Below are 23,476 nucleotides of genomic sequence, written 5' to 3' on the forward strand. Positions count from 1 at the left end.
GAATATTCCTATATCTATAAAACAAATCAAATATGTAGTTTTAAAACCTTTCCACAATGAAAACTCAAGACCCAAAAAGTTTCACGGGTAGAGTCTACCAATCATTTAAGGAACAACAACAACAAAAAAATCTCTTCCAAAAGAAAAGGAAGGTGTGGTGAGAATGCAGGATGTCCACAGAGCTCCCTCTCACTCCCCCTGCTACACTCACCCAGGATGCCAGGGATCATGCCCTGCACCTGTGCAGCCTCTTCTGGGTGAGCCGGGCCACAGCCACTGGGACCACAGGGGCCGGTTGGGCTCCCTGTGGTTTCGCACAGGAGCCGGTCTGCAAGGACAGCTGGCCAGGAGAGAGCGCACTGCCTGCCTGGCTTCCATGCAGCACCACGGGGCAGCCCAGAGGCCCACACTGCGCCCCGGCCCACAGCATCCAGCCGCACTCACATCTCCACGTGGGGACTCGGGAACTGTGACTCAGATGGAGGGGGGTGCGTGGGCACCAGAGGTCAGCTAGAACCTGCCCTTCCACGCCAGAAGCTCCCATTTCAATCACCACCAGGCCTAGGGACTGCACCCGTGCACGAATTTCATGCACTGGCCTCTAGTGTGTGTGTGTGTGTGTGTGTGTGTGAGAGAGAGAGAGAAAGATATGTATTTATATGTATTGATTTCAGAGAGTAAGGGAGAGGGAGAGAGAAACATCAATGATCAGAGAGAATCATTGATTGGCTGCTTCCTGCACAGCCCCTACTGGGGATTGAGCCCACAACCTGGGCATGTGCCCTGACGAAAATGGAACCATGACCCCTGGTTCCTAGGCCCACGCTCAGCGACTAAGCTGGACTGGGCTGGAATATATATTTTTAAAACATATCTTGAAACCTAAATAGAAGAAAACAACTCAATTTAAAAAATAAGCAAATGATTTAAAAAGATACTTCACAAAAGAAAATCTATGCAGAGGCATAAAAAATATATGAAAAGATGCTCAAGATCATTAGTTATTCAAGAGACAAAATTGAAAAAATAATGGTACCATTACATGCCTATTAGAATATGTGTTGGGGGTAGGGGACAATCTGACAATCCCAAGTGCTACAGAATATGTGGTGTGACTGGAACTCTCTCATATACTACTGGTGGTAATGCAAGAGTATAGCCAATAAGAAAAGGTTTAGCAGTTTCTTACAGTTAAACATATACTTAATACAATTCTAATATCTCACTGTTACTGACCCAAGTGAAATGAAAACTTACGTTCATACGAACACCTGTAAGAGATTGTTAACAGCTTTATTTGTACTTGACAAAAATCGGAAACAAAACAAACTGTGGTACATATCCCCACAATGGAATACTACTCAGCAACAAAAAGAACTATTCTATATAATGAAAGCCTAATATGCAAATTGTCCCCTCAACCAGGAGTTTGATCAGGGGGCAAGGCCAGCCAGCCAACCACAAGAAGGGAGGCCCCGGCCAGCTACAGGCAACCGCCAGGGGAAGGGAGGCCACAGCCGGCTGCTGCTAGGGACCCTATCCGTGCACGAATTTCATGCATTGGGCCTCTAGTCTATAAATAAATATGTGTGTGTGTATATATGTATATGTATGTGTGTGTGTGTGTGTGTGTGTGTGTCTAATATGCAAAGTGTCCCCTTGGGAATTTGACTAGGAGATTGGGAGTTCAAGCGCTTGCTATGACGTGTGATGACCACCAGGGGATGGCGTGGAACATGGCAGGCGACCAGTGGTGCGGCGGGGTACTGAGGGAGTGAGGGAAGGAGGAGGTGGGGAATCTGATTGGCCCTGATCACTGGTCAGTCCTAGGTAACCTACCCGTGCATGAATTTCGTGCACTGGGCCTGTAGTTGATATATACAATAAAAATAATCTCAAATGCAAATTTTCAGTGAAAGCAGCCAGACTCAAAAGGCTACATATTGTATGATTCCATTATGTGACATGGTGAAAAAGGCAAACTGTAGGAATGGTATACAGATCTCTGGTTTCCAGAGATTAATGGTGGGGGATGGTTTAAGCCAGTGGTCGACAAACTCATTAGTCAACAGAGCCAAATATCAACAGTACGACGATTGAAATTTCTTTTGAGAGCCAAATTTTTTAAACTTAAACTTCTAACGCCACTTCTTCAAAATAGACTCGCCCAGGCCATGGTATTTTGTGGAAGAGCCACACTCAAGGGGCCAAAGAGCCGCATGTGGCTCGCGAGCCGCAGTTTGCCGACCACAGGTTTAAGCAAACCAAGTACAAAGAGGGAATTAAAAAGGAGGTGATGATGGAACTGTTCTGATTGTGATATACAACTCTAAGCATTTGTCAAAATTCATGGAAGTATAGATCCAAAAGTATAAATTTTATATTGAATATAAATTAAAATATAAATTTAAAATACTAAATTATAAAAGTAATCCAACCTGCACTGTAGTACCTATAGTGGAGTTCTGTCAAAAGTACAATGAACACAGATGTGAAGTTATTTAATGCCAGACACTTTACATATATTTAATTTAATCCTGACATCAATACTTAATTTAAGCTTGGCACTAGTTACATTTTACAGATGAGGTTAGAGAGGTTAAGAGACGTGACCCAAGATAAAATAGGTCAATAGAAATTGAATATTAGACAAGTTCATCAAAATATGTGCTGCCCCACTACCCTCAAAGATTCTGATATAATTAAATTAGTTTGGGAACCAGTGAAAGAAGAGAAATCCACCTATATATGCTACAAAAATTCATAATTAGTTTAGTGAAAAGCCAATTCAAGCTCTTGGTTGAAAAATAAACCTCTTCATCTTGTTTTTATTGATATTCCTCATTTTTTAAAGCTATAAACAATCCAAACAAAAAGTTAATGAGCAAAATAACTATAATTAGAAAACTAATACTGGCAGCTGTAAACCTTTAACTTTTAGGACAATAAAGCTATAATCTCAAATCTTCTCTAGTTATAAGCTCTAAAATAATGGTTCCCCTGTCCCGGGTCTGGGTGAGGCTGCGTGCCCCTGGGTCCGGGTCCGGGCGAGGCCACGCCCCCGGGTCTGAGTGAGGCCATGCACCCCAGGGTCCAGGCAAGGCCGTGCGCCCCTGGATGCAGGTGAGGCTGAATCCCAGGTCTGGGTGAGGCTGCGCCCCTGGATCCGGGAGAGGCCACGCGCCCCTGGGTCCAGGTGAGGCCACACACCTCTGCGTCCGGGTGTAGCTGAATCCCGGGTCCGGGTGAGGCCACACACCTCTGCGTCCGGGTGTAGCTGAATCCCGGATCCGGGGCCATGCGCCCCTGGATCCGGGTGAGGCTGGATCCCGGGACCGGGTGAGGCCGCGCGCACCTGGGTTTGGGTGAGGCCACGTGCCCCGGGGCCCGGGTGATGCTGGGTCCCAGGTCCGGGTGAGGCCTCGCACCCCTGAGTCCGGGTGAAGCCGTGCCCCTGCGTCCGGGCGAGACCAAACCAGAGGGAGTCGGACCTGCATTACCACCATTTGTCCACCACCCAGAGCTGAAAAGTCAGTGCCGACATGTACACATAAGGAACTGGTGGACATTGAAATTGGGTCTCAAAAGAACTGTTGGTCCAGAAAGAAACTCACTACAGACTGATTCATTTGCCTGTCAGCATAACTATTATTGATCGTCTCACATTCGGTTCTTATAAGTATATTTCTAGTGACACATGATCTCGCTCATCTAGGGGAAATGATGAACAACATAGACTGATGAACAAGAACAGACCCAGAAACAAGGAGGCATCGATCGGACTATCGGGCCTCAGAGGGAGGTTTGGGGAGGGTGGAGGTAGGGGAAAGAGATCAAACAAAGGACTGTGTGCATGCATACAAGCCTAACCAATGGTTAAGGACAACAGGGGGGTGGGGTGGGGGGTGGGAATGGGGGGATGAGGACAAATATGTGACACCTTAATCAATAAAGAAATAATAAAATAAAATAATGGTTCCCCATTCTAGCTACATATTAGAATCTCCTGTTGTTTAGGGTGGGACATAGATATCTGTATTTTTTACCCAAAGTTTTTACCTAAAGTTCCCCAAATAATAGACATATGCAGCCAGAAATGGGAACTACTATTCTTTGTTTCCCCATTAAGAGGGCTCTGAAAAGTAAAGTATATGTGTGAAATTCTATATAAATATAGAAGTATAATATTTTAGTAATTTGAAGAATATTACATTCTAGAGATACAGAAACAGTGTCAGCATAGAAAGTTCTGGTTCTGCATTTTTTTTTAATGGGTCTGATTATGCCATCTGTCCCAGCTGAGGTTTTAATATAATGCACTATCATTCTCTAATCCTTTGAGCAAGTATTTATTAACTTTGGTAGCATATTAGAATCATCTGAGGAGCTTTTAAAAAACTGATGTGCAGAACACACCCCAAGAATATGGGGGAGGGGCGTTTCTTTTCTTTTAATCTTTACTGTTCAAAGTATTACATAGATCCTCCTTGTTCCCCCCATTAAACTCTTCCAGCCCGCTCTGGTCCTCCCCAGCCCCCCAGTCACCACCCCATTATCTATGTCCACGGGTTATACACATATGCATACAAGTTCACTGGTTGGTCTCTTCCCACCCACCCTTCTCTGCCTTCCCTCTGAGGTTCAACAACAGTCTGTTCATGCTTCTATAACTCTGGGTCTATTTTTGATCATCAGTTTTATTTGGTTCATTAGATATCTCGTATGAGTGAGATCATGTGATACTTAACTTTCTCTGACTGGCTTTTTTCTCTCTTTTTTATTGCCGTAGAATATTCCACTGTGTAAATGTACCATGGTTTTTTTTACCACTCATCTGCTGATAGCCCTTAGGCTATTTCTAAGTCTTAGCTATTGTAAATTGCGCTATGGACATAGGGGTGCATATATTCTTTCTGATGAGTGTTTCAGGTGTCCTAAGATATATTCCTAGAACTGGGATGACTGAGTCAAATGGGAGTCCCATCTTAAATTTTTCGAGGAAACTCCATACTTTACACAGTAGCTACACCAGTCTGCTTTCCCACCAGCAGTGTTACTAGGATTCCTTTTTCTCCGCAACCTCGAGAACAGTTATCATTGGTTGATTTGTTGATGATAGCCATTCTGACAGGTGTGAGGTGATATCTCGTCGTTTTGATTTGCATCTCTCAGATGATTAGTGATTTTGAGCATTTTTTCATATGTGTCTTGGCTTTCTGTATGTCCACTTTGGAGAAGTGCCTACTTAGGTTCTTTGCCCATTTTTTAATTGGATTGTTCGTCTTCCTTTGTTAAGTTGTATGAGTTCCCTATATATTTTGGAGATTAATCCCTTATCAGATGTGGCGTTGGCAAATATGTCCTCCCATGTGGTGGGATCTCTTGTTATTCTGATGATGATTTCTTTTGCCATGCAGAAGCTTTTTATTCTCATGTAGTCCCATTTGTTTATTTTCTCCTTAATTTCCATTGTCTTAGGAGATGTATCAGTAAACATATTGCTACAAGAATGTCTGAGATTTTGGTGCCTGTGGTTTCTTCTAGGACTTTTATTTCACATCTTATATTTAAGTCTTTTATCCATTTTGAGTTATTCTTGTGAATGGTGTAAGTTGGTGGTCTAGTTCATTTTTTTGCACATACCTGTCCAATTTTCCCAACACCATTTATTGAAGAGACTATCTCTGCTACAATGTATGCTCTTGCCTCCTTTGTCAAATATTAATTGAACATAGTGGCTTGAGTTGATTTCTGGCTTCTCCTTTCTGTTCCATTGATCTATATGCCTGTTTTTGTGCCAGTACCAGGCTGTTTTGAGTACAGTGGCTTTGTAATATAACTTGATTTCTGGAATTGTGATTCCTCCAACTCTGTTCTTCTTTCTCAAGATTGCTACAGCTATTTGGGGTCTTTTTTGGTTCCATATAAATTTTTGGAGTGTTTGTTTAGGTCTGTGAAGTATGCCATTGGTATTTTAATAGGGATTGCATTGAATCTATAGATTGCTTTGGGTAGTATGAACATTTTAATGATGTTGATTCTACCAATCCATGAACATGGTATATTCTTCCACTTGTTTATATCTTTGGGGAGGGGAATTTTTTTTAATCCCAATTAACATACATGGAAAGGCCTCCAAAGCCTAGCTTTTTATTCATCTCAGAATTTGATCTGAAATAGAATTAAGTAAGTTATAGACTCCATTTAAAATCTCAGTTTAAATGGATTCATGCTTCTACATTATGTTTTGTTTCTATCTAGCTTTATCTCTAAGCTCTGTAAGAGTTGCTGATGGCCCAAAATTTGTAGACTATTGTTTTGTACTGCCTTTTTAAACAATGATAGAAACTCAAAGCCATAAAGTATAAAACTTCTGTATAGAAACAATCGCAACATTTATAATAAAAGGTAAATAAACACAATGTCTATAAAAGACAACCCAACAAAAGTAAACTGTTTATGAATTCACACAATACAACGGGGCTGGAAAACAAAATATTCATTCTCAATACGAGTGCTTTTAATCTCTCCCAATGGCTAAGATCTTAAAAAACTAATAATATTCAGGGACAAAAGGTGTGGGGAAATGGCCCACCACATGTTAGATGGCTGGCACATTTGGTAAAAACTTTTATGAGAAATTTGGCGGAACTGACCAAAACTTAAAATGCACATGACCTCAAACCCAGAAGATTCCACTTCTAGCAACCTACTCAACAGAAATATGCAAGTGTAGGAGGGTACAAATAAGAAATTTAACAGGCAAATTATTTGGAAACCCAATAAAGCAAGAATAACCTATATTTCCCCAAGAGACTGCCTATAAATTATGTTGTACTCATACTTAGTATATACAAGCACACCACTTTATTAAGCTTTGCAGACACTGCATTTTTTTATATAAATTGAAGGTTTGTGGCAAGCCTGAGTCGAGCAAGTCAATTGGTGCAACTTTTCCAGCAGCTTTTATTTGTTCACTTTGCGTTTCTACATCACATTTGGTATTTCTCACAATATTTCAAACTTTTTCATTATTACGATTTGTTTTGGTGAACTGTGATCAGTGATCTTTGATGTTATTATTTTGAGATGCCATTGAACTGTGCCCACATAAGATGTTGAACTTAATGTGTGTGTGCTCTACTCCATCAACAGGCCGTTTTCCCTCTGCTCCCCCCTTATGCTAGGTTTTCTCCCTTTCCCTATTACCTGAGACATGACAATATTAACATTAGGCCAATTCATAACCCAGCAATAACCTCTAAGTATTCAAGTAAAAGAGTCACAAGTCTTTCACTTTAAATCAAAAGCTAGAAATAATAGTGAGGAAGGCATGTTGAAAGCTGATAAGCCAAAAACTAGACCTCTTGTGCCAATTAATCAAGCTGCAAATGAAAAGTTCTTCAAGGAAATTAAAAATGCTACTCTAATAAACACATGAATGATAAAAAAAAAAAAAAAAAGGCAAAAGAGCCTCATTACTGATATGGAGAAAGTTTTAGTGGTCTATACAGAGGCTTCGACATTTCCCTAGGCCAAAGCTTTATCCAGAGCAAGGCCCTCTCTTAAATTCTATAAAGTCTTAGAGGTGAGAACACTGCAGAAGAAAAGTTGGAAGTATCAGATGTTTGTTCATGGAGGAATAAGACACACCTCCAGAATATAAAAGTGCAAGGTGAAACAGTAAGTGCTGATGTACAAGCTGCAGCCAGTTATCCAGATCTAGCTCAGAAAATTAATGAAGGTAGTGGCTACAATAAACAAAAGATTTTCTTTCTTTTTTCTTAATCCTCACCTGAGGATATTTTCCATTGATTTTTAGAGTGTGTGGAAGGGAGAGGGAGAGTCAGAGAGAGAAACATCAATGTGAGAGACACATTGATTGGTTGCCTCCCGCACACGCCCCAACCAGGGCCAGGGATCAAGCATGCAACTGAGGTACATGCCTTTGACCAGAATCAAACCTGGGACCCTTCAGTGTATGGGCTGACGTCCTATCCACCAAGCCAAACCAGCTAGGGCTCAACAAGAGATTTTCAATGTAAACAGAGCAGCCTTATACTGGAAGACTCCATCTAGGGTTTCCTGGCTAGAAAGAAGTCAATGACTGGCTTTAAGGCTTCAAAGAATAGGTTAATTCTCTTAACCTATATAGAAATATTCAGGAACTAATGTAGTTTGTGGCTTAAATTTGAAGTCAATGGTCACTTACTGTTCAAAAAGTCCAAGGGCCATTAAGAATTACACTAAATGTACTCTGCCTCTGCCTATGCTCTATAAATGGAACAACAGAGCCTGGATGACAGCACATCTGTTTACAACATAGTTCACTGAATATTTTAAGCCCATTGTTGAGACCTACTACTCAGAAAAAAAAGAAAAAGAAAAAAAGTTTCTTTTCAAAGTATTACTTACTGCTGACTGTTAGTGCACCTGGTCACCCAAGAGCTCTTATGGAGATGTACAATGAGATTAATGTTTTCATGCCTGCTATCACAGCATCCATTCTGTAACTCTTGGATAAGGAGTAATTTTTACTTTTAAGTCTTATTATTTAAGAAATATATTTCATAGGACTATAGCCATCATAGAGAGTGATTCCTCTGATGGATCTGGGCAAAGTAAATTGAAAAACCTTCCGGTAAGGATTCCAAATGCTAGATGCCACTAAGAAAGAACATTTGTGCCCTGGCCAGTGTGGATCAGTATGTGGAGCATCAGCCTACTCATTAAAGGGTGGCAGGTTCAATTCCAGGTCAAGGGCATGTACCTGGGTTGCAGGTACGATCGAGATTCATGCAGGAGGCAACCAATTGAAGAAAGTTTCCTGTGATGCCAGCATTTGCAATTACTATTAATAAATAACAAGGACAAACTCTAGACAGAGCAGGAAAATTCCTACCTGAACCCATTTTCAGATATGGTCAGTTAGTTATATGTTGCTTTCTCTTGAGTTCAAAGAGCTTGTGACATTAAAGTTCAATTTGTAAATACTAGTACTTCATCACAAGGGAAATTAGTCAAGCACTCTGAAAGTGTTTTTACTCTTAATGTGGTATACAAGGAGATATTAGGAAAAGTTTAATCAAGGGCAGCCCAACAATGATTCAACATTGATGTTTCTCTCTCTCTCTCCTCCTTCCTCTCTGAAATCAATAAAAATATACTTTAAAAACAAATAAAATGCTATCAAACAGCACTGCATAGTACAGAGAAATCATTCATGAAAGGAAGAGTTAATTGATGTAGCAAACTTCTGTTATCTTACCTTAAGCATCTTCTACAGCCACCCAAACTTCAGCAACCATCACCCTGATCAGACGGCAGCCCCCAACACTGAGGCAAGAACCTCCACCAGTAAGATTGAGTTGCTGAAGGCTCAGATGATAATTCACATTTTTTAGCAATAAAATATTTTTTAATACATTTTATTGATTTTTTACAGAGAGGAAGGGAGAGGGATAGAGAGCTAGAAACATCGATGAGAGAGATTCATTGACCAGCTGCCTTCTGCACACCCCCTACCAGGGATGTGCCCGCAGCCAATGTACATGCCCTTGACCGGAATCGAACCTGGGACCTTTCAGTCCGCAGACCGACGCTCTATCCATTGAGCCAAACCGGTTTCGGCAATAAAGTATTTTTAACTAAGGTATGTATATTGTTTTTTAGACACATGCTATTGCACACTAAATGGGCAGTAGTATAAACACCACTTTTATATGCTCCAGGAAACAAAAAAATTCATGTGACTCACTTAACTGCGATACTCATTTACTATAGTGATTTATGACTGAACTCACAATATATGAAGTATCCTGTATTTATGCAGCAATTAAAAAACCAAGAAGGCCAGGCTGGTGTAGCTCAGTGATTGAGCCTCAACCTAGGAATTAGGAGGTCCCAGTCAGGGCACATGCTGAGGCTGTGGGCTCGCTCCCTAGTGGGCTCAATTCCCAGTAGGGAGCGTGCAGGAGGCAGGCGATCAATGATTCTCATCATTGATGTTTCCATATCTCTCTCTCTCCCTCTCCCAATGTCTGAAATGAATAAAAATATATTAAGAAAATAAAAAGCAAGAAGAAAACTGATCTGTCTGCAGACATGGAAGGATAGCCATAACAAAATTTTGTGATATATGGAATGTGCCAAAAAAAAAAAAAAAAGTTTAGAAGAATATGAAAGCTGTTGAGACTTATAGTAAGTCACTGAAAACCTGCAATATAACTAATGCTTAGTCAATGACATACAATAGAATAAATTTGTTATTGTGAACGAAAGGAGCCACATGCTAACCTGACAAGCTCAGGGGAGGCCTGCGTGGCAGTCTTGCAAACTCAGAGACCTGAAATAACCACAAAGGATGGTTTGAAAATTAAATATTTAACTACAAACAGGTTATAGTGAGTAGTCATGTCCTAGTCCGTTATCTTCCCTGACAAAGATCAACTTAGATCTTCTTTCCTGAGCCCATTTGCCTTTTTGCCTCTAAGACAACATATCTGTGAGATGTCTGGGTAACTTGTAACTTCTTCTTTTGCTGGAACCCCTGGGGCACAACCAAATGTGGTGGGCGCAGGATAGATACTTCAAATTCCTTCATTATCATGTTAATTGTTCCTGTACCCACCCAAGTATGTGTCCATCATTTTGCTTTTTATCCAATCCCAGGGGTTTCCCACCATTTGACTTTATCCCACCTCCTTAATCCATCACCAATGAGTTTCATGTAGCCGACCTATGTCCCTCCTTTGATGGCAATGTATAAATACAGATGTAACCCACCATTTCTTCGGAGCATTATCTCAATACATTGAGGTTCTGCTTCCCGGCATATGTCGACATTTTGGCTCAAATAAACTCACTAAAATTCTTTACAGGTTTCAATGGTTTTTTTTCGTTAACATTATATAGCCCAAGTTCATACAGTACCATATGCAAAATGAAAGAGTAGTATGCAAAATGTAATAGCATTATCTTGTCACCAAAAGATGCTCTTGACTTCAATCAATAAAGATTTGGTATAGGTGATAGAAACCGCTAGAGCTAGATAGAAAGAGAGAATTAATAAAAGGAATTGGGTGCTTAACTATTAGAAGGACTGAGGAGGGGGGCTATAAAGCTATGTCTGCAAGTAATGACACCATAACATTACAAGACCAAATCACAATGAGTTGTCCCCCTCCATAAGTCACCAATGGAACCACTAAATTTGAACAGCAGGTAACTGTGTGATCCAAAGATAAGAAAGCTGGAACCAGAAGTCACCACTGACACTGCCACAACTGCTTATAGATACCCACAAGGCTAGGTGATGCTTTGCAACAAATGCCCCTTGATAATGCAGGAAAACCTCACATCTTCAAAACCCAGCAATAAAAAAAAAAAAGGGGGGGGGGGGAAGGCGCAGAAAAGGGAAGAAAAGGAACTTTCTGACCTCCCCCCGCCTGCCTCTCTCTCTCTCTCTCTCTCTCTCTCTCTCTCTCTCTTTCTCTCACTCACACACACACACACACACACACACACACCTAATTCCAGCTACTATTCCACATCCAAAACCCTAAATGCAAATAGTATGAGAAATACCATTTTTGGCTTTCTAGCCCAGCAGTAGAGAGAGATGATTAAGAGGGTTGAGGAAGACAATCACAGAATTCCCAAATGATTTAAAAGGCATATGCCTTTTAAAAAAAATTTATAACTAAACAACACTAATCCTCAAATTTTCCATTTTTGAATATTTACTTCTAATCTACCCTCAGGAAAAGGAAGGTAAAAGAGAAAGGAAAAACATTGAGTGTAATGTTCTTGGGAGACTTTCCCACTGAAGATACTTCTTGGAAAAGCAACAAGAATTTCACACTTGCACACATTATACTTGAAGATTATTTAAAACAAAATTGACAAATTTTGACCTATCTATGATTCTTTAGATCCATGACACTTAATTTGAAACTTCCTGAGGTAAGCATTTGAACTACAAACATAACTATGATGTACCAAAACTTGTTAATGAATACATATCAAACTTGGCTTCTATATTCTTCACTTGCCCTCGTACATGCACTATATGAAGGAAACTAGAGGCCTTGTGCACGAAATTCATGCACGGTGGGGGTGTGTCCCTCAGCCAAGCCTGCACCCTCTCCAATCTGGAACCCCTCGAGGGCAGTTGAACATCCCTCTCACAATCCAGAACTGTTGGCTCCCAATCATTTGCCTGCCTGCCTGACTGCCTGATTGCCCCTAACCACTTCTGCCTGCCAGCCTGATCACCCCTAACCACTCCCCTGCCAACCTGATCGATGCCTAACGGCTCCCCTGCTGGACCAACTGGCCCTAACTGCCCTCCCCTGCTGGCCTGGTCACCCCCAACTGCCCTCCCCTGCAAGCCTTGTCCCCCCCCCCAACAGCCCTCCCCTGCAGGCCTGGTTGACCCCCCCAACTGCCCTCCCCCACAGGCCTGGTAGCCCCTAACTGTCCTCCCCTGCAAGGCTGTTCCCCGCCCCCGACAACTGCCCTCCCTTCAGGCCTGATCACCCCCCACTGCCCTCCCTTTCAGGCCTGGTCCATCCCAACTGCCCTCCCGTGCTGGCCTGATTGCCCACAACTACCCTCCCCAGCCAGCCATCTTGTGTCCACATGAGGGTGGTCATCTTGGACCACATAGGGGCAGCCATCTCCCCCCCCTTTTTTTTTATTGCTGGGTTTTGAAGATGTGAGGTTTTCCTGCATTATTGTGTGTTGGAATGATGGTCAATTTGCATATTACCTCTTTATTATATAGGATTACTTCTATGCTATCTAAAATTTGAAGAGTCAAAGATTTCATGTCTAAGACATGTCCAGAGTTTAATAAGAATTTAATAAAATAAAAAGTTTCCTTAAGTAGAAAGAAGGATATTATCATTGTGCATAATCATTTGATTTATTCAAGTGCAATGGTGGCAGGTGATAGAAGGGATATCTATACTAATAAAAGGGTAATATGCTAATTAGACCGGGAGACCTTCCAGATAAAGCCATAGTAGCGGGGCTGAGGCAGAGGCAGAGGTGGTTAGGGGCGATCAGGCAGGAGGGGAGAGCAGTTGGGGGTGACCAGGCTGGCGGGGGGGGGGGGGGGGGGGGGGAGGGCAGTTAAGGGCAAGCAGGCCGGCAGAGGGGGCCAGTTGGGGGTGAACAAGCCTGCAGGGGGGAACAGTTGGGGCGAGCAGGCCGGCAGTGGAGGGCGATGAGACCAGCAGGGGGACAGTTGTGGGCAATCAGGCCGGTGGTGGTGGGGGGGGGGAGACAGTTGGGGGCGAGCAGGCCGGCAGGGGGGGGGCAGTTGGGGGTGATCAGGTTGGCACACAGAAGCAGTTAGGGGCAATCAGGCAGGCAGGCAGGAGAGCGGTTAGGAGCCAGTGGTCCCGGATTGCGAGAGGAATGTCTGACTGCCAGTTTAGGCCCGACACCACAGGTTATCGGGCCTGAACTGGCAGTCAGACATCCCTTGATGGGTCCCAGATCGAAGAGGGTGCAGGCCGGGCTGAGTTACACACACACCCCCCGTGCGCAAATTTCGTGCACCGGGCCACTAGTCTATATATATGCCACCTAATAAAAGTAATATGCAAATTAACTATCACTCCGCTACACCCACCAGCCAAACGCACAAGCCATGCCCACCAGCCAATCAGAGCAAGTATGCAAATAAACCCAACCAAGATGGCTACAACCACAGAGAGGAGGAGAGAGGCTTGGGTTTCCCAGGCAATGGATGAATACAAGCTTTCCGCCTGCCCTTCTCCGCCTAAGCCTCCACTCAAGGCTACAAAGTTTCAATTATAGAAGGTAAACAAATCCAAACAGAAATGGCGGCAGCCACAGAGCTGGAAAGAGCAGGAGGCTAGGGTTGCCCCCGGCAATGGAAGAAGCAAAGCTTTCCGCACACCCTGGCCAGCCCAGACCTCCGCTTAAGGCTACAAAGTTTCAATTATAGAAGATACATGAACCACAACAGAAATGGCTGCTGGCCACGAAGCGAGCAGGAGGCTTGGCTCCGCTCCAGGCTACAAAGTTTCAATTGTAGAAGGTAAATAAATACCAGATACCAGGGCCTCCGCTTGGGTTGCCGGGGGACATGGCTGGCCTGCAAACCACCACAGGCCCCTTGCCCAGGCCGCCCCACGCCTCAAGGAAACCTCCACCCTGATCCGGGACACCCTTCAGGGCAAACCAGCTGACCCCCACCCGTGCACCAGGCCTCTATCCTATCTAATAAAAGAGTAATATGCAGATTGACCATCACGCCAACATACAAAATGGCTGCCCCCATGTGGTCAAAGATCCTGCCCCATGTGGACACAAAATGGCCACCACAAGATGGCCAGCAGGGGAGGGCAGTTGGGAGGGACCAGACCTGGAAGGGAGGGCAGTTGAGAGGGACCAGGCCTGCAAGGGAGGGCAGTTGGAGGCGATCAACCCTGCAGAGGAGGGCAGTTAGGGGTGACCAGGCCGGCAGAGGAGCGAAGTTGGGGGCAAACAGGCTGGCAGGGGAGCAGTTAGACATCAATCAGGCTGGCATGGGAGTGGTTAGGGGGTGATCAGGCTGGCAGGCAGAAGCCGTTAGGGGAAATCAGGAAGGCAGGCAGGCGAGGAGTTGGGAGCCAGCAGTCCTGGATTGTGAACGGGCAGTCGGACATCCCTCTAGGGGTCCCAGATTGGAGAGGGTGCAGGCTGGGCTGAGGGACAACCCCCCCGTCCCTGTGCACAAATTTCGTGCACCGGGCCTCTAGTATATATATATAAATAATCCCAAGCAACCGTTACGACAGCTATAATGTGCACTGACCTCCAGGGGGCAGACACTCAATGCAGGAGCTGCCCCCTGGTGGTCAGTCACTCCCACAGCCAACCTCCCGCGGATGAACAATCTCTCGCAGTGCCTCCCCCTGACCAGCCTGCTCCGATCGGCCCCTTGGCCCTGATCACTGGCCAGGCTGAGGGACCCCACCCATGCATGAATTCATGCACCAGGCCTCTAGTATTTATACAAACAACAGAAACAATAACTAAGGTAAAACTTCTATTTTACATCAGAAAAACAAACTCAAGACTTTAAACACCACTATATGTTTTAGCATCTACTTAATCAAGAGCAAAGCCACCTCCAACATAACCCTAGTTTTAAATCTTTACCATTACATGAGGCCCCATTCAGGCAAAATTTTCTTGGGTTTTAGTCTCCTAACTGGCTGTTCTTTGAAAGAAGGGAAATCCTATAGATAAAAAGGTTAAGAACTAAAAGAGTATAAAGTCAAGAATCAAATAACTTCAATTCCAAACGACCTTAGCATGATGGAGCTAGTCTAAGCCACAAATGAAGATTCTATATAGATCACCTCATGCCATTTTGCAGTAGTTCAGAACTGTGAGAGATAATTAAGGTTATTCAGTAAACATCTCAGTTATCTAGTCACATTCTCACCTGAGTCCTAATTGTCCAGCCCAAAGTATTAGCATTTCACTAAGCTATTGTGGCACATGCTAAAAATGCTCCACCAATCACAAAACCAAAACATCTGAGTGACTTCAATGTACTGCCACTTCACTTAACACAACCCCTAGCCACCTCCAAACCACCTAGAGATAGTATACAAAAATTAAATTATTTCTTTAAGGTGTCATCTCTTCTTCTGGAAGCACTTAGAAAAAAAGGATACATACACATTCTCAACTACTACTTTCATTTTTAGAGAGAGTGGAAAGGAGGGAGGAGAGGGGAAGAGAGAAACCTCCAACGTGCACCCTGATGGGGGCAGGGAGCAGACAGGGAATAGACCTTGAGTGCGCGGGCTGACACTCACTGAGCAACACTGGCCAGGGTTCAACTACTACTCAATAATGGTTTAACCTTTTGCACTCAGATGTCGACTGTGTCTCGACACGGTTAGCATTAGAATAAAGGAATCAAGAAAAAGCGAGTGCAAAGGGTTAACAGTCACTTAACTAGTACTATTTCAAACCATATCTTTTTACTAATAGCCTTCCCTTCCCATCATACAATTCAAAATACCTGTAAGTGGTAGGATTCTGATTAGCAATTCACTAACTGTTATAACTCTAAGTATGTTTATAGGGTACATAAAATTTTGAATCACAGGTAGTGAGATTATTTGAAAATCATAACACTTATTTTAAAAGTGTTGAGGTTTTGTTTAAGTAAATTTGCATCTCACAAACTGTTTTGTAAGAAAAACCCTGTAAGAAAGCTATTAAAAATTCTTAGAGGTTCAAAAAGTAATCATAAATCCAAATTTCCTTGAAATAGACACAAATATACTGGTCTATTTAAGGAAAGTTTTATAACCAAGCTGTAATAGGCCATGTACGTCTCCAGTACATTCACTTGTTAGTTGTTCTTAAAATACACAGGTCAATGATGAAGACACATGAAAAAGGAACATCTGGTGTTTACAACTGGAATCTTCCTTCATGAAGGCTTATAATGAATTAAGAGGACCGGTGCATGAAATTTGTGCACGGGGCGGAGGAGGGGGGGGAAGAGGATCGGGCCTAAACAGGCAGTCGGATATCCTTCTCAAATCCTGGACTACTGGCTCCCAACTGCTCGCCTGCATGCCTTCCTGATTGTCCCTAACCGCTTCTGCCTACCAGCCTGATCACCCCCTAACCACTCCCCTGCCAGCCCGATTGATGCCTAACTGCTCCCCTGCCAGCCCGATTGCCCCTAACTGCCCTCCCCTGCAGGCCTGGTCCCTCCCAAGTGCTCTCCCCTGCAGGCCTGGGTCCCCCCCCAACTGCTCTCCCCTGCAGGCCTGGGTCCCCCCCCAACTGCTCTCCCCTGCAGGCCTGGTCGCCACAAACTTCCCTCCCCTGCCAGCCTGGTCACCCCTAACTGCCCTCCCCTGCAGGCCTGGTCCCTCCCAAGTGCTCTCCCCTGCAGGCCTGGGTTCCCCCCCAACTGCTCTCCCCTGCAGGCCTGGTCGCCACAAACTTCCCTCCTCTGCCGGCCTGGTCACCCCTAACTGCCCTCCCCTGCACGCTTGATCGCCTACAACTTCCCTCCCTTGCTAGTCTGGTCCTTCTCAACTGCCCTCCCTTGCTGGCCTGGCCCTCCCAACTGCCCTCCCCTGCTGGCCATCTTGTGGCGGCCATCTTGTGTCCACATGGGGGCAGGATCTTTGACCACATGGGGGCAGCCATCTTGTGTGTTGGAGTGATGATCAATTTGCATATAACTCTTTTATTAGATAGGATAGAGGCCTGGTGCATGGGTGGGGGCCAGCAGGTTTGCCCTGAAGGGTGTCCTGGATCAGTGTGGGGGTTCCCATGAGGCGACCTGGGCAAGGGGCCCGTGATGGTTTGCAGGCCAGCCACGCCCCCCGGCAACCCAAGCAGAGGCCCTGGTATCTGGGATTTATTTTTCTTCTATAATTGAAACTTTGTAGCCTTGAGTGGAGGCCAGGGCAGGCCAGGTCGGGCAGAAAGCTTGGCTTCCTCCATTGCCAGGGGCAACCCAAGCCTCCTGCTCTCTCCAGCTCTGTGGCCACCACCGTATTCGTTGGGTTAATTTGCATACTCGCTCCTGATTTGCTGGTGGGCATGGCTTGTGGGCGTAGCAGAGGTATAGTCGATTTGCATGTTTCTCTTTTATTAGATAGGACTAGAGGCCCAGTGCACGAAATTCGTGCGGGGGATGGAGGGGTGGAGGTGTGTCCCTCAGCCCAGCCTGCACGCTCTCCAATCTGGGACCCCTCGAGGAATATCTGACTGCCCATTTAAACGAGCAGTCAGACATACCTCTCACAATCCAAGCCTACTGGCTCCCAACTGCTCGCCTGCCTGCCCCTAACGGCTTCTGCCTGCCAGGCTGATCACCCCCTAACCACTCCCCTGCCAGCCTGATCAATGCCTAACTGCTCCCCTGCCGACCTGATTGCCCCTAACTGCCCTCCCCTGCTGGCCTGGTCACCTCCAACTGCCCTCCCCTGCAGGCCTGGTCCCCCCACCCCCAACTGCCCTCTCCTGTCAGCCTGGTCACCCCTAACTGCCCTCCCTTGCAGGCCTGGTCCCTGCAACTGCCTTCCCCTGCATGTCTGGTTCCCCCCAAACTGCCCTCCCCTGCAGGCCTGGTAGCCCCCACATGCCCTCTCCTACAGGCCTGGTTCCCCCCGCAACTGCCCTCCCCTGCTGGCTTGATTGCCCCCAACTGCCCTCCCTTGCAGCCCTGGTCCCTCCCAACTGCCCTCCCCTGCTGGCCTAGTCGCCCACAACTGCCCTCCCCTGCCGGCCATCTTGTGTCCACATGGGGGCAGCCATCTTTGACCACATGGTGGCGGGCATCTTGTGTGTTGGAGTCACGATCAATTTGCATATTACTCTTTTATTAGATAGGATTCCTGAGCTAAGAACACCTCTACATATATTTGCTGAGGAAATCTTACAGAATAAAGATACCACTAAATGTGAACCACCTTTGATGATATTGCAATGAATCAGTTTTAATTTTTAAATTTAATGTGTGCATAGTTTTAAAAATTAATAGTAACCCCCAGGTTTAACAACCTTCTTTGCCACATCTCAGTCACTACTAATTCCCAATCCTTTGAGGCAAACATTTTAAATTCTCTTATAGCTGTTCCTTTGGCATTTACTTTTATCATAAATGTTTATGCTCATATAGCGACTATCTTTCCACTTGGGATATTAGCTATCACCTTCTAATGTGAAAGTGAAGATTTTGTACTCCTACATGCACATTCCCCCCAATCTTTTTCTGTGGAATTTTATCATCATTTTTATTTAAGCCACTCTCCACTAACAGAAATTCCAGAAAAAGAGGAGAGGGAAGAAAATTACCAACACAGTATTAGAAGTTAATTTCCCAAAGCTTTAAAAGGACACAGTTTTTCAGTTGAAAGGATCCACTAAAGGCTCAATTAACCAGAAAATTCACATTTACACATCTCTCCAGAATACCAAGGATAAAGAGAAAAGGCTAAAACTTAAATAATAATAATAGCAATAGTACAGAAATCAGTATCTTTCATAAACCTTCCAGTCTAGAGTTTCTCAGCTAGCCAATTAGCAATTGAATTTAAAAGGCAAATTAAAGACAGTGTCAGGGCCACAATGAGTAATATCTTAAGTCATGTGGAAGTTAAATTAAGGATGTAGTCCAGCAAAATAATATTAAATTTTTAAAAAGACGTAGATCTAAAAAACAGGCTCTGGCCCAGGAGAACAGTAATATAAAATTTATGGTTGGCAGCTAGCTATACGAGAGGCTTTGTGGGAAGAGCATCTTAATTAGAGAAGAGTAGGAAAGAGGTCTTCAGGAGGAGTGTAAACACAATCCAAATGATCCCAATACCAAGAGTTTTTTGTTTTGTTTTGTTTTTGCATCTCTGAGTGGGCACAAATAGAAGTACTGTTGTTAGGAAGGTCCAGAACATTTGATGTTAGGCCCCTTAAAAAACCAAAAAGTAAAAATAATAACCCTGGGGAGAGAACTCAATGCCCAGCTCAGAGGAGGAGGGGGAGGAGGAGCAGCAGCAGCGGGAGCACCACAGCCACCAAGGGTTTCTCTGGCCAGTGTCTCTCCCTCTGGCTACAGCAAGGGGACATCTTTGGGAAGGGCCTTTTTGGCAAAAAATAAATGCGCATTCTTGCATTAAGCCTGGACGCTGCAGGGAAGACCAATATCCAATACAACTGAAGCTGGGTGAGACTGTGACCACCATTCTCACCACTGGAGACCATCTATACATCTATCTCTATATATAAAAGACGAAGTGACCGGCCAACCAGCCGACAGGCTGACGAGCACTGACCACCAGCTTATCTCCATCTGGAGTTTCAGTGGGCAGACCACCCACAATACTAGTACACAGGAGTGCTGAGCGACAGGCAACTTTGCAGAGTACCCTCTTACACTCCAGGACCCCTTGGGGGATGTCCAACTGCCGGTTTTGGCCCGATCCCCTCAGGCCAGGCTGAGGGACCCCACCTGCCGGAGGGACCCCACTCACTTGGCAGATGCCCTTTGAGCCCCAGCGCCACCCCAGGTGCGGCCTACTGGGTAAGAACCATGGGAGGTTGGTTCCAGGGCATGTCCAGCCCATCTCGCCCAGTCCCGCCCAGCCAGCCACCTTCTAATTAATTTTCTTTTGAGTGTGCAGGCATCTGTGCACCAGGCCTCTAGTGGAATATAAAAACAAGAGCTTCACCGTTTGGGACATGGGCAGCCAGGACACAATCCAGCCTCTTTGGAGCCATTACTTCAAGAACACACAGGTTTCATTTTATCGGTTGACAGCAATGACCAAGAAAGGGCTTAAACGATGACCAAGAGGAGATTATTCAGATGCTGGTGGAGGACGAGTTCAAAGATGCTGTCCTGCTGGTGTTCGCTAACAATCAGGACTTCCCCAATGCCTTGAATGTGACCGAGATCATGAATAAGTTGATACTGCACTACAGGAACTGGTACATTCAGGCTACCTGTTACACCAGTGGCAATGGGCTCCACGAGGGACTGGACGGCTGTCCAATCTTCTCCAGAACCAGAAGTGAGTCATACTTCTCTCTCCCCCCTCACTCCCTCCTTCACCCTGTGCTCTGAGTGCTAAAAACTGTCTCTAGGGCTCCATAATACTATACAAATGCAAATACAGCCTGCAAAGGGGTTTTTATTTAATGTAAATAGTTCTTGTTCCAAAAAGGCAGTTTCTGGTACTCCTCTGCAATATTATTTAGCTTTTTTTATTGTAAAAAGAGAATAAACCCACTGTTTAGTACTGAGAAGGGATTTGGGGCACCCAGGGCAAGTCGCTGTCAGATCAGCTCAACCTCTTCCTCTGGACTTTAGATCTGTGATGAATCCATTTTTGTGGTTGGTTTTAACCCACACTCAGTTTAAAAACAGTTACAAATACAAGCTAAGAAGACCCTTGAACACAGAGAAGGGAGACATGTGCCTAGTTTAGGTTCTGTAGTAATGGCTTGAGTCCAATCTAACCATAGTCTGTCTCCCATCTCGAGTGTTCAGTGGGCAAACCAACCACAATACATTCTGCATGGTCACCTACAGTCCCTGATTGGCTCTCTCTCTCACTGGGTCATTTGTATCCTATAGCATCTGTGCTTGTACCTATGCTTACCCCAATGCCCAGGGGATGGTCCAGGGGCTGTGGCCACCACTCACAGATCCCTTGGAGGGATTCCCAGCTTTCCTTTAGGTTAGCAATGGTACGTTGGTGGACCCTTCTGGCCAGAACAGGAGTTCCCCCATGGTCCCCATGTTTGCTTCTTGCTCCAGGTTGCCTGGGTAGGAGTATGGGCAGGTGGCTGGTCATCTTAAGAGCCTAGCTCCTGAGAACCTTCGTCCACATGTGCTTTCACTCCCTCAGCCTAAAAAGGTCAGATTTGACATTAAAAAACCACCTCTACTTTTTTTCTTTTATATTTTGATAAACACTGAAGAAGGTGGAGCTGTTACAATTTATCTAAGGGATAACCTCGGAACTGGTTTATCTGGTGTTGTTGAATCTCTTCCTACTTTCAATACATGACTAGTAATCAACTATTTTATATACCTGTTTTCAGTTTTCATTTCAACAAACAAGTACTGTAATTACAGCTATGATAATAAATTCTCTCAACTATTACAAACAAAACAATATTCTAATATAGTGCTTGGACTGTCACTGAATGATATTATAATTCTAGACATAATAGTGTGACTTTTAGAAACTAAATTATGAGCAAATTAAGACTTAGCTATTATCACAAGACAAAAAGACTGTGATAACAAAAACATAACTGGCATAAAGTGGGAATCTCCAAGATGAAACACAAAAGAGGAAATAGATCATGTCAAAGGGTGATGAAAAAAGGGTGTATTAAAGCAATAAATGTAATTATTTGAAGGCATAATAGGTCTTTTTCTTTTGTTACCACATACATATATTACTGTCTTTAAAAAACAACAACAACAAAGGGGAGGGGCGCGGGCTGGAGGGGGTCAATGAGGGGAAAAAGGGGACATATGTAATACTTTCAACAATAAAGATTTACTTTAAAAACAAAACAAAACAAAACAGCCCTGGCTGGTTTGGCTCAGTTGGTTGGAGCACCTTCCGTGCACTCACAGATTGCTGATTCGATTTCCAGTCAGGGCGCATGCCTAGGTTGTGGGTTCGATTTGCAGTGGGAGCACATATGGGGAGGCAAAAAATGGATCGATGTTTCTCTCTACCCCCACCCTTCTCCTCTCTGAAGAAAAACAAAACTAAAAAACAAGAACAGATTGGAGAAAAGAGCTATAACAATTATCAGCCCTAACCGGTTTGGCTCAGTGGATAGAGCGTCAGCCTGTGGACTCAAGGGTCCCAGGTTTGATTCCAGTCAAGGGCATGTACCTTGGTTGCGGGCACATCCCCAATGTGCAGGAGGCAGCTGATTGATGTTTCTCTCTCATCGATGTTTCTAACTCTCTCTCCCTCTCTCTTCCTCTCTGTAAAAAAATCAATAAAATATATTTTTAAAAAAACCATTATCATACATTAAGACATTAAGAAAAGGTACAATGGATTTGAAAAGTCAATTCAGAAAAATGGTAAAACAACCATTAGTCTTTTCTTTATCAAACTATTGAAAAACTTAAGATTCTCAATAGTCAGCAAGGGTATAGAGAAAATGATAGTTCACACACTGCTGGTGTAAAGATAAACCCAATAACCTTTTTTGAAAACATCCAGTCTTATTTGTAAAAACTATAAATAAGCCCGACTGGCGTGGCTCAGTGGTTGAACGGTGACCTATGAACCAGGAGGTTGCGGTTCAATTCCAGTTCCAGGTCAGGGCACATGCAGGTTCCATCCCCAGTGTGGGGCATGTGGGAGGCAGCCGATCAATGAGTCTCTCTTATCATTGATGTTTCTATCTCACTCTCCCTCTCCCTTCCTCTCTGAAATCAATAAAAATATATTTTTAAAAAACAAAACAAACCAAAACAAACAAACAAACAACAACAAAAACACAACCAAACAAAACTATACAAGTCTATACCCAAAGCCCAACAAGCCCATTTCCAAGATTACGTTATGTCTAGAAAGGAAAAGGGAAGAAGACACATGATACAGAATGAAATAAAAGGTTCAGCAATAGGGAAAATGATAAACTTATATGATCATATGAAAAAATACTGTACAATTGTTAAATTAACAATATACTGTTAAAAAAAAAACAGCAACTTGCAGAGTAAGGTGGAATTGGAGCAGGAAATGAGAAAGGACACAAACAGAACTCATTTTTCTTTGAAAATAAATCATTTCAGTTGTAGATTATTTATTGACATAAGAAAGCACACTTTTTAAAAAAGTCAAATCTTAACAATGATTTAGGATCCAGTTAAACAGTTCCCATATTAACCAAATTTTGTAAAGATACCACCAACATGCAGTTTAAG

The 23,476-nt window shown here is 43.9% G+C and overlaps 1 protein-coding gene and 1 pseudogene across 1 annotated transcript in view; one reads left to right on the top strand and one right to left on the bottom strand.

Moving 5' to 3' along the window:
- The window catches only part of ARIH1 (ariadne RBR E3 ubiquitin protein ligase 1), a 169,919-nt gene that overhangs the window by 108,287 nt on the left and 38,156 nt on the right, over positions 1-23,476 (bottom strand). The gene's annotated exons all lie outside the window — the stretch shown is intronic.
- LOC103294969 (ADP-ribosylation factor 1-like) lies at positions 11,938-20,580 on the top strand (annotated as a pseudogene).

The sequence above is a fragment of the Eptesicus fuscus genome, chromosome 2, assembly GCF_027574615.1.
Source record: "Eptesicus fuscus isolate TK198812 chromosome 2, DD_ASM_mEF_20220401, whole genome shotgun sequence".
Taxonomy (NCBI): Eukaryota; Metazoa; Chordata; class Mammalia; order Chiroptera; family Vespertilionidae; genus Eptesicus; species Eptesicus fuscus.